The sequence below is a fragment of the Stenella coeruleoalba genome (genome assembly GCF_951394435.1).
Source record: "Stenella coeruleoalba genome assembly, chromosome: 12".
Lineage (NCBI taxonomy): Eukaryota > Metazoa > Chordata > Mammalia > Artiodactyla > Delphinidae > Stenella > Stenella coeruleoalba.
This window is the reverse complement of record NC_137158.1, coordinates 41,584,629-41,593,749: the sequence shown is the minus strand read 5'-3', so window position 1 is coordinate 41,593,749 and position 9,121 is coordinate 41,584,629. Positions and strand designations below refer to the sequence as shown.

At 48.8% G+C, this 9,121-nt stretch overlaps 1 long non-coding RNA gene across 2 annotated transcripts in view; it reads left to right on the top strand.

The window, feature by feature from the left end:
* Positions 1 to 511: 511 nt before the first annotated feature.
* Positions 512 to 9,121, top strand: part of LOC307195396 — a 131,504-nt gene continuing 122,894 nt past the window's right edge. For both annotated transcript variants that reach the window (XR_013830827.1, XR_013830828.1), the window contains exon 1: positions 512 to 803. This is a non-coding gene — a long non-coding RNA (uncharacterized lncRNA). The remainder of the gene's footprint in view (positions 804 to 9,121) is intronic.

The window sequence follows — 9,121 nt, the reverse complement described above, 5'->3', positions numbered from 1 at the left end:
GTGCTAACTTTCTGTAATTACAGTCTGTGGCTTAAAGCACAGGCCCGGCGGCAGGGCAAGGACCCTTGGGAGGGGTAACACACCATCCTACCATGTTTCTTACACCACGGTGAGAATTTGTTCTTCAGCTCATTCCACAGGCCAGATGTCTGGAATTATCAGGAGGGACACAAGCCTTGGCAAGTGCAAAGGGGATAGTGTGGGAGAGTTCAGAGCTCTGACCTCACCCTCTCCCTTTTCCCCTCAGGGTGCGGGGCCCCAGCAGCCCGTGGGCATCAGGAGTAAGGGGTATAGGAAAGGGGGGTGAAATTGGAAGAGCGTCAAAGAGAAATTTTGTCATGGACCCACCGGAGTCAGTCCCCAACAAGGATTCTCCTGCTCAGTGTCGTTTGAGCCAATAGAATGAGACCAAGTTTGGTTCAGAAGCAACGGAAAGCTTTCTTCTTTGATCGGACGACAGAGAGGTGCGAGCTACTAATTTAGAGCACATGCGCTTCCCACAGGCTGCGGACTGCTTAGTAGGGTTCTCACCTGCGTCAGTGGCGTCGGGGGAGGGAGGGGGCGGAGTTCTCACGCAGCCGCAATGCTCACGGCTGCGGATCCTGATCGCCGTGCGGGGCGTGCGTCTCTGCGCGCGGCCCGCCCCTGCCGCCATCTTGGATTGCAGTGTCGAGCGTAGCACTCACGCACACGGCCTGCCGAGCTGAGGTGTTGAGCGCCGCAGTTTCACACTAGGATCTCTGGTCTGAAGAGTCGGGTGCACTTCGAATGAAGCTAGACAAGCGCAAAGGAAAAGAAAAAAGGTTAGACTTTATTTTATTAACCAGATTCTATTTTTATTTCCCGGGAATTGTTAATGGGCTTCACTGGTGACAAATTCAGTTGCTTTGTGGACTGGTCTACAGCTGACCTGGAATCCCTCATGTCTTCAGAAGTATAGCCTTCTGTTCCCAGAAGCCTTGCTGAGGAAGGAGGGAAGTGGTGAGGTTCCAAGATCTGGTGCTAACGTGACTCTGTCCTCAGGACTCCTCGGGATCTGGGCCATCCCAAGAGGTAGCAGCAATGGTAGTGGGCTCTCAGCGTGCCATGCTTGCCTCACTTTCTTCTCTCCCCCACTCATCCCAAGTTTCTTTCCTTCCTCAAATGTCTGTTGAGCACCAGTCACTCTCCAGGTGCTGGGAGACAGAGGGAACAAACACACACCACGTTCCTATCCCCAAGGGCTTACATTCACGTGAGGTGAGAGTCACAAACCAGTCACGAAAAGGTTAGACACTCTGCTAGGTGTTTGTCTCATATCCTCCTAAGAGGATCCCTGCAAATTGGGGTTATTATTCCCATTTGACCAACAAGGAAATAATACCTAGGACAGTGTCTAAAGCCTATTCTTATTCTGTAGGATGGACGATCGAATAAACTAGTGAACAAACAAATGAATGAACCAGACAATAAATGAATGAGCAGAGATATCAAGGGTGTAAATGGCTGACCCAAGACCACCCAGCTCATAAGTGACATAGCTTTGGTCTGGCTCCCTGGTTGGCCTTCCACATTGGGTGGAGTTAGAATCTCTGATTCTGGAAACAGAGGCAGGTAGGCCTCTCCCTGCAGAGCTCATTAACGCTTTCACCCTTTGTCCTTCTCCTTTCTTTTTTTTCAGTCTCTCCTTCTCCCTTCTTCTTTCCCGTTCCCCCTCCGTTTCCTCCTCTTCCTGTCTGCTTCTCAGCCGATGGCATGGCTGTCCTTCCCAGGGGTCTTTGGGCCTGTAGTGGACAGGCCTGAAGCAGTGTGAGGGGATGAGGGAGCCAAGGAGAAGGAAGGAGAATCCAGTCATCCTCTCCTTGGTCCCACACGCCCTGGGAAAGTGTTTCAGACAGGACTGGTGAAAACTGATAGAACAGTCCATTTTGAGAAGACTCTTGTTCTGACTGAAATGTATCCCCCCAAATTTATACATTGAATTCTTAACCTCCAGTACCTCAGAATGTTACAGTATTTGGAGATTGGGTTTAAAGAGGTGATTAAGTTAAAATGAGGCTGTTAGGGTGGGCCCTGATCCAACATGGTGCCCTTATAAGATGAGGCCGTGAGGATGCATAGTGAGATGCCAGGGGCATGCATGTATGCAGGGGTGACCATTCTGCAGAGGCAGCAAGAGGGCGGCTACCTGCAAGCCAAGGAGAGATGCCTCAGGAGAAACCAAATCTGCCGACACCTTGATCTTGGACTTCCAACCTCTAGATCAGAGAGAAAATGTCTGTTGTTTAAGCCACCCAGTCCCTGGTGCCATTTTGTAATGGCAGCCCTAGCAGACATCCTCAAATAACTTAGCTCATCTGTAGAATTAAGTGTCTGAGGCAATGACCACTCACACACACTCTCTGAGGCAGGCACTCAAACTGAGCAGTTTCTAGAATTTTCATGTAAAGGGAACCAGTCATTTCTCATCGCAGCTTCAGATAATTATATTAGTGCTGCTCACACTTCAGCCTGCACTAGACTCCCCTGGAGGGCTTTTGATGAGACTGAGTTTGCTGCACCCCACCCCCAATTTCTGATTCAGTAGGTGTGGGGCAGGGCCTGAGAATTTGTATTTCTACCCAGTTCCCAGGGCGTGCTGATGCTGCGGCCTTGGGACTATACTTTGAGAACGAATGAATTATATGTTAATTCTACCATTCATTGTTTAAGTGGCTTCTGCTTGTTTAAAACTTCTCAGAGGACACTTAGGAAGTCTTCTTCCCCATGTCCTCTAGTGGGGAGTGGGCACCGTGAGCCAGCATGCATGGCCGGGTGGTCTGGGACACCCTCTTAAGGGACCTTTTTCAGCAGCCCCTGGCCTTGCCCACCTGAGAGGGCTGACGGACGCTGTGGTCATCTGAAAGGGCAGGACAGCAGGAACTGGAGGGCCCAGGGACAGGGTACATGACTGTCAGCATGCACGGCCATTCTGAGGCCTAGAATTTATGTAGCTGGAACACAGTTCCAGTGTGTTCCTCTTAATTCCTGGGGCCAGAGAGGAATTGGGGTCAACGGGAAGTTGAAAATGGAACTAAAATGAGCCCGAGGAGCTCCACTCACGTGAAACAGAACTTGCTTGGCCTCCAAGAGGACAGTGTGAAGGAGGACATAATTAAAAGTTGTTTGGTGCTCTTGCAACCTGCAGGTTGGGACATTCACTCAGGAGTGAATTCACTCAGCTGGGAACAGCTGCCAGCAGTGGTCACGTCTATTTCAGGAAGTTTCTGACTCACTGAAATAGCAGCTTACTCCAAGATCAAATTTTTTTCATTTTGTTGCATATGAAAAGGTAGCTTACAGAGGCGTCATTTTTCAAAAATCAGAGCTACACTTGGGTGCTTTGGTTGAGTCTTTCACTGGTAAAGAATTCAGTTAATACCCCCATCCTGCTCCCCTCCCCAGAGGAAGCCACTTCTGGCGTGTTTCTTTTCAGACCTTTTCTATGCATTTGGTGTAACTAGTACCTTTGGAACATTTTTACCAGGCTGCGAATTTCTTGAGGGCATCTGCATATATTCGGTGCTCAACGGCACGTATTGAATGAATCGAGTAAAGGAATAAATAAATGAACTGATTAATTTTCAGTGAGGCGGGTGGGAGTGAGGCAAACAGCACTAGCTCCTCGGAGGCTGGGAACGACAGTTACTCATTTCAGCTGAAGTAATGTTGATGTTAATTTCCTTAAACACTAAATCCTAACGTTTGTATAGAGCAGCGGTCCCCAGCCTTTTTGGCACCAGGGACCGGTTTCGTGGAAGACAGTTTTTCCACAGACGGCGGTGGGGGGTGGGGGTGGGGGATGGTTCAGGCTGTGATGCGGAGCGATGGATGGGGAACGGCAGATGAAAGCTCGCCCGCCGCTCACCTCCTGCTGTGTGGCCTGGTGCCTAACAGTACTGGTCCGGGGTCTGGGGTCCGGGGGTTGGGGACCCCTGGTATAGTGCTTTACGGTGCACATTTTCTCGTTGAAGAGCCCTGCCACAGTCTCCAGGCCTCACAGACCCCTTTGTCACAACTTTTACTTCGTCTGTGTGTCTGAGGGATAACCACAGGCATATGTCCCTGCTTTTGAGTGTGGCTCTGTCTGAAGCAGGTGTGAGCTGCCCCTTCCTTTCAAGAGTTTGCCTCTAGGGATGGAGCCTCCTGGTGACTTTGAAAATGAGAGCTGAATTCCTACTGCTGACACCCCACAGCGGCTCCCACCCTTCCCTATACACCTTCACCAGCTGCGGTGGAGCCAGAGATTTTTGACCCAAGCTCTGGTGGCCTGCATGTTTGATGTTCTAGACACTCTTGAAATTTCCCTCTCTGTCTGAGTGCGTACGTAGGTGCATTTGTGGACATGTTTCCTAATGTGATGGGCTGCTAAGACCTTCAGGTTAAAGTTGCCTACTCCTTCACCTGCTGTCTTGAGTTCTTTTGAAACATACAGAATGTCAGGGGTGGAACACATCCTTCTTTTCTCCTCTTTCCAGGTTTGCTGCTCCTTTAATACAGGAAGGTTGCCTTTTATATACTCCAGGCAAAGGGAATAGTATTAACCCCTTGTGCTGATTTTGCTTGAAGGCAAGCAGTCAGTGAAGGTAGCTGAGACTGTTTTGCATTCCAAAATTATTTTAAAAGCCATAACTCACAGGTGTGTGCTGCCCCAGTTTGCTTTCCTATGTTTACATCAAAGTGAGCCAAGGAGTCTATTTTACCCCACTGGTCTCCATAAGGAAGGGGGACAACTAGCAAAGGGTGCAAGGGAGCAGCGTCCTTGGTGTCTGCTCTCTGAGGTTTGAGTCTCTCTAACCGCATTGAATAGGTTCCCCAAAGACAAAAGAAGCTGCAGCATTTCCAGTCTACCCTCCGCAACCAACGTATAGGCAATAACCAAACTCCTGGAATACCTTCTTATTTAACCACTTAACCAGTACTTGGTGAATTTAGTTGAGCCCTGAGGAAGACAACTCACAGGTTCCAGGAGTCAGGAGCCAAGCCCCAGGACAAGTACTGCCTCTTCCATGCAGCCCTCGCTGATTACCTGTTGTCCCCCTTCAGTATTATTCCTCCTTTCTCCTCTCTGCTCCCAGAATGCTCTTCCTGCTCCCCCATTAGAGCGTTTACTGTGTGTTATCCTGAGTTGTGGGTATTTGTTACGTAACCTATCTGTCCTTGTAAACCTCTTAAGAGTGAGGACTATGCCACCCAGAACACATGGTAAGTGCCTGAGGTTTACTGAATTGAAATGAATTTTAAATTTAAAATTTTCACTATTTAAGTTGCTCTTCAAAGCCAGTTCCTGGTGTTACCCTGCCCTGGATTCCAAATGACTTAGGGGTTAGGGAGTGGAGGAGAGCTTTTCATACCTGGGAGCAGCTGTCTGTGAGTGTTGGGGGGCGGGGAAGGGCGGGGCTGGTCTGGCCTCACCAAAGGGTCTTCAGCCCCAGGAGGAAGTCCAGAGCTCTCTTCTTTCTCAGGGATAGGGACCCACCCAGGGGCTGCCTGCCCAGCAGATTTTTTTTTTCTTTCCCTGCTCGTCCTGGGAGCCAGGCTCCATCCTTGCCCTTTCCAGCTTCTGCCACGTGCTGCATGAGGCTTCAGACAGCACAGGTCTGTTTTTAGCTTTTGCCTCACGTTTGTTCAGTTAACTTAATGAGCTCTCTATAGGGGTAGCTTTCTTGAGAAACTGTTGCTAAGGGCCAGTCACATGTTTCTCCCTGTGTTGTGATGGAAACGTGATTAGATGCTGATCCCAGCTTGGCAGAATCTGCTGGAGTGTCTGGTTAGAGTGGCCTCTTCTGTAGGAGCCTGTGGGATTTCATAGGACAGCAGATGCAACCTTGTGATTTCAGCGAATGGACAAAGGGTGACAAAATGCCAGGAGGTGGTGGTTCAGGAAGACTGTAGACTCATGCAGTCTGAGGGCACATGTCTGCTTCATCTGCTTTGCCTGAGCACCTGCCACCTGTGGTGAGCACCCAGGAGCAGGACCTCTGTTGGCCCCTGCCCTTTTGGAGCAGTAAGCTGGATGGGGAAGTGAGAGTAGACAGAAATGGTTAACTGGTAACCTGCAGATACCTGGGCCTAAGTGCAGAAGGTTGGGGGGGTGCCAGAGGAGAGAGAGTATGGAGGAGGCCAAGAGGGCTGGAGCGGTCAGGAAAGGTAGCCCTTGAACTAGAAGGTAAGGAGCCCTCAGCAGGGCAGCAGAGATCAGAATAAATAGCAGCTGCAGGCAGTAGTGAGCCCCCTGGCAAAACGATGGTGATGGTCATCAGTTGTTGACTGCCGTCTCTGGGCCAGGCTGCCTTCTAGGTATTTCCTCTTTCTGTCCTCACAACCACCAGAAAAGTTCATGCTATTGTTCCAATTTTACAGGTGAGAATTGAGGCCTGTAGAGGTTACATACATTGTCCGTGGTCCCACAGCTGGTAAGCAGCCATCTGTAGTTAACCTTAGGGGTTCTGACTCCAAAGCATGTGTTGGGATGGAGGGGAGTAATGGGGAAAGCTGCCTGACAGAGGCGGAGTTCTGGGTCGGCATGGAGAAGGTGGCAGGTCTGCCTGCGGAGAGCCAGGACAGCTTCTGAGGGGCTTGGTTTGGATCCTGTGGTTAAGGGGTCTCCAGAGGAGGGTGTACCCTTCACGTGAACCACAAAAAAATCCTTGGTATAGAAAATATTAGTGTGTATATACATTATACGTACAAAATATAAAAAGTATTAAAGAATGAGAAAATAAAACTCTCACAACACACACACACACACACACACACACACACACGGTTTTTTTAATTATTAATTAATTTATTTTTGGCTGTGTAGGGTCTTCGTTGCTGTGCATGGGTTTTCTCTAGTTGTGGCGAGCGGGGGCTACTCTTCGTTGCGGTGCACGGGCTTCTCATTGCAGTGGCTTCTCTCGTTGTGGAGCACGGGCTCCAGAGTGCAGGCCCAGCAGTTGTGGCACACGGGCTTAGTTGCTCCACGGCATGTGGGATCTTCCAGGACCAGGGCTCGAACCCATGTCCCCTGCATTGGCAGGCAGACTCTCAACCACTGAGCCACCAGGGAAGTCCCACACACGTATTCTTTTTTTTTTTTTTTTTTTTTTTTTGCGGTACGCAGGCCTCTCACTGTTGTGGCCTCTCCCATTGCGGAGCACAGGCTCCGGACACGCAGGCTCAGCGGCCACGGTTCACGGGCCCAGCTGCTCCGCGGCATGTGGGATCCTCCTGGACCGGGGCACAAACCCGTGTCCCCTGCATCAGCAGGCAGACTCTCAACCACTGCGCCACCAGGGAAGCCCCCACACAGGTATTCTTAAGGTGGAATTCTTAAGGTGGAAAATATTGCAATGTATATTATATATATTAAATATTAAACATATATTAGAGAGTGCTATATTTTATAATTTAACATTTTCCATATGTAACACTTTCCATATTTTTGTGCTTTATGAAGTATATAATATACTGGTACAATAGTGCGTGTCTCTGATTTACATATAATTAAATGTACGTATATTAGGGGCACAGGTGCAGAAATGTTTTACTGCTGGGGTTTCTGATGAAAATGGTTGGGTGTCTACTGCTGCAGATGATGTTCAAGGTGTGAAGTCAAATGGAGTCCCCATAAGTCTCAGGAATGTAAACCTCACAGAACCCCAGTAGAAGGTGGAAGCTGAGGGGCAGTGTGTGTCCTTCAGACGTGGAGTGTAGTGAGCCACAGCGGCGTGAGGCTGTGGTTGAGAGGCCAAGACCTGGAACTGGACCCAGGCCCTAGTCAGGGAGGCCAAGGCCAGGAGGCAAAAACTGGAATCCCACTGGTATGGTAAAGTGTTCACAGCCCCTGCTGTAGCCCTGGGACATCCAGCTGCAGGCCAGCATCACACAGTGAAGTGGGCAATGGGATTGGGGATGTCAGGATAGAGCAGGTTCCCGTCATGTGTTTGTGTCCAGACCGGGAGAATCAGCAGGAGCAAGGCAGGGCTCCATGCTCAGTGTGCTGAGAAACTTGACAGCATCAAGACTGGAACTAAGACAGGGATTCAGGGTCACAACTGACATGGCAGGTGGGTGAAGAGAGGCAGTGGGGTCTAATGGTTAAAAGCATGGGCTTTAGAGTCAGAGCTATCTGGGCTTAAAACCCAACTCTGCCTCTTCTAGCTACCTGAACTTGGGAGAATTCCTCAGCCTCACTGAACTTCACTTTCCTTACATGTGAAAGGACTAATGATACCTACTTCGTAAGGTAGTTGTGAGGATTAAGCGGAGTCTACTGTGCGTGTGTTTGGTACTGTACAATATGTGATAACTGCTATTGTTATTTTAGATTTATTGTTATTTTAGTGAGTCTTGAGATAAGACAGCTGCCTTGAAATCATAACTGAGGCAAAGACCAGAAGCAGGCCCACCTCTTGGGTAACTGGATGTGGATCTCTTCAATTCCACTGGCTTCTGGTCAGGGGAGAAAGGAGGCCCATGGATATAAAGCACCAGCAGTCCAGGTGTGACAGCAGCTCTCCAAAACCTGAGTGAGCATGAGTTGTGTGGAGGTTATTGTCCTCGGATGGCAGTTATTATAGGACCCACCTCCCATCTCAGGTTCTTTGCGCCAGCCACTCCCTTGGTCCAGTCTGCCCTTACCCTGGTCTCTACCTAGTTGGTTCCTTTTTGTCATTTACACATTTTAACTATGACTGTCCCTGAAAAGCCCTTGCTGACCATTCAGTCTAAATTTTCACCATTTGTAGAGCACTACACCCAACTGCAGCAGAATACTCATCCTTTTCAAATACACATGGATCATTCACCAAGGTAGGCCACACGCTGGCCATTAACAGTATCTCAATAAATTAAAAGGACTGAATTCACACGGAGTATATTCTTGGACCACAACAAAGTTAAACTAGAAATCACTAACAAAAGAAACCTGGAAAATCTCCAGATATTTGTAATTAAATGACACTTTTCTAAACAACCCACGGGTCAAAGAACAAACCATAAGAGAAATAAGAAAATATTTTTAACTGAATGATAATGAAAATACATCAAAGTGTGTGGAGTGCAGCTAAAGCAATGTTTGGAAGGAAACTTTTAGCTTTAAATGCCTGTATTAATA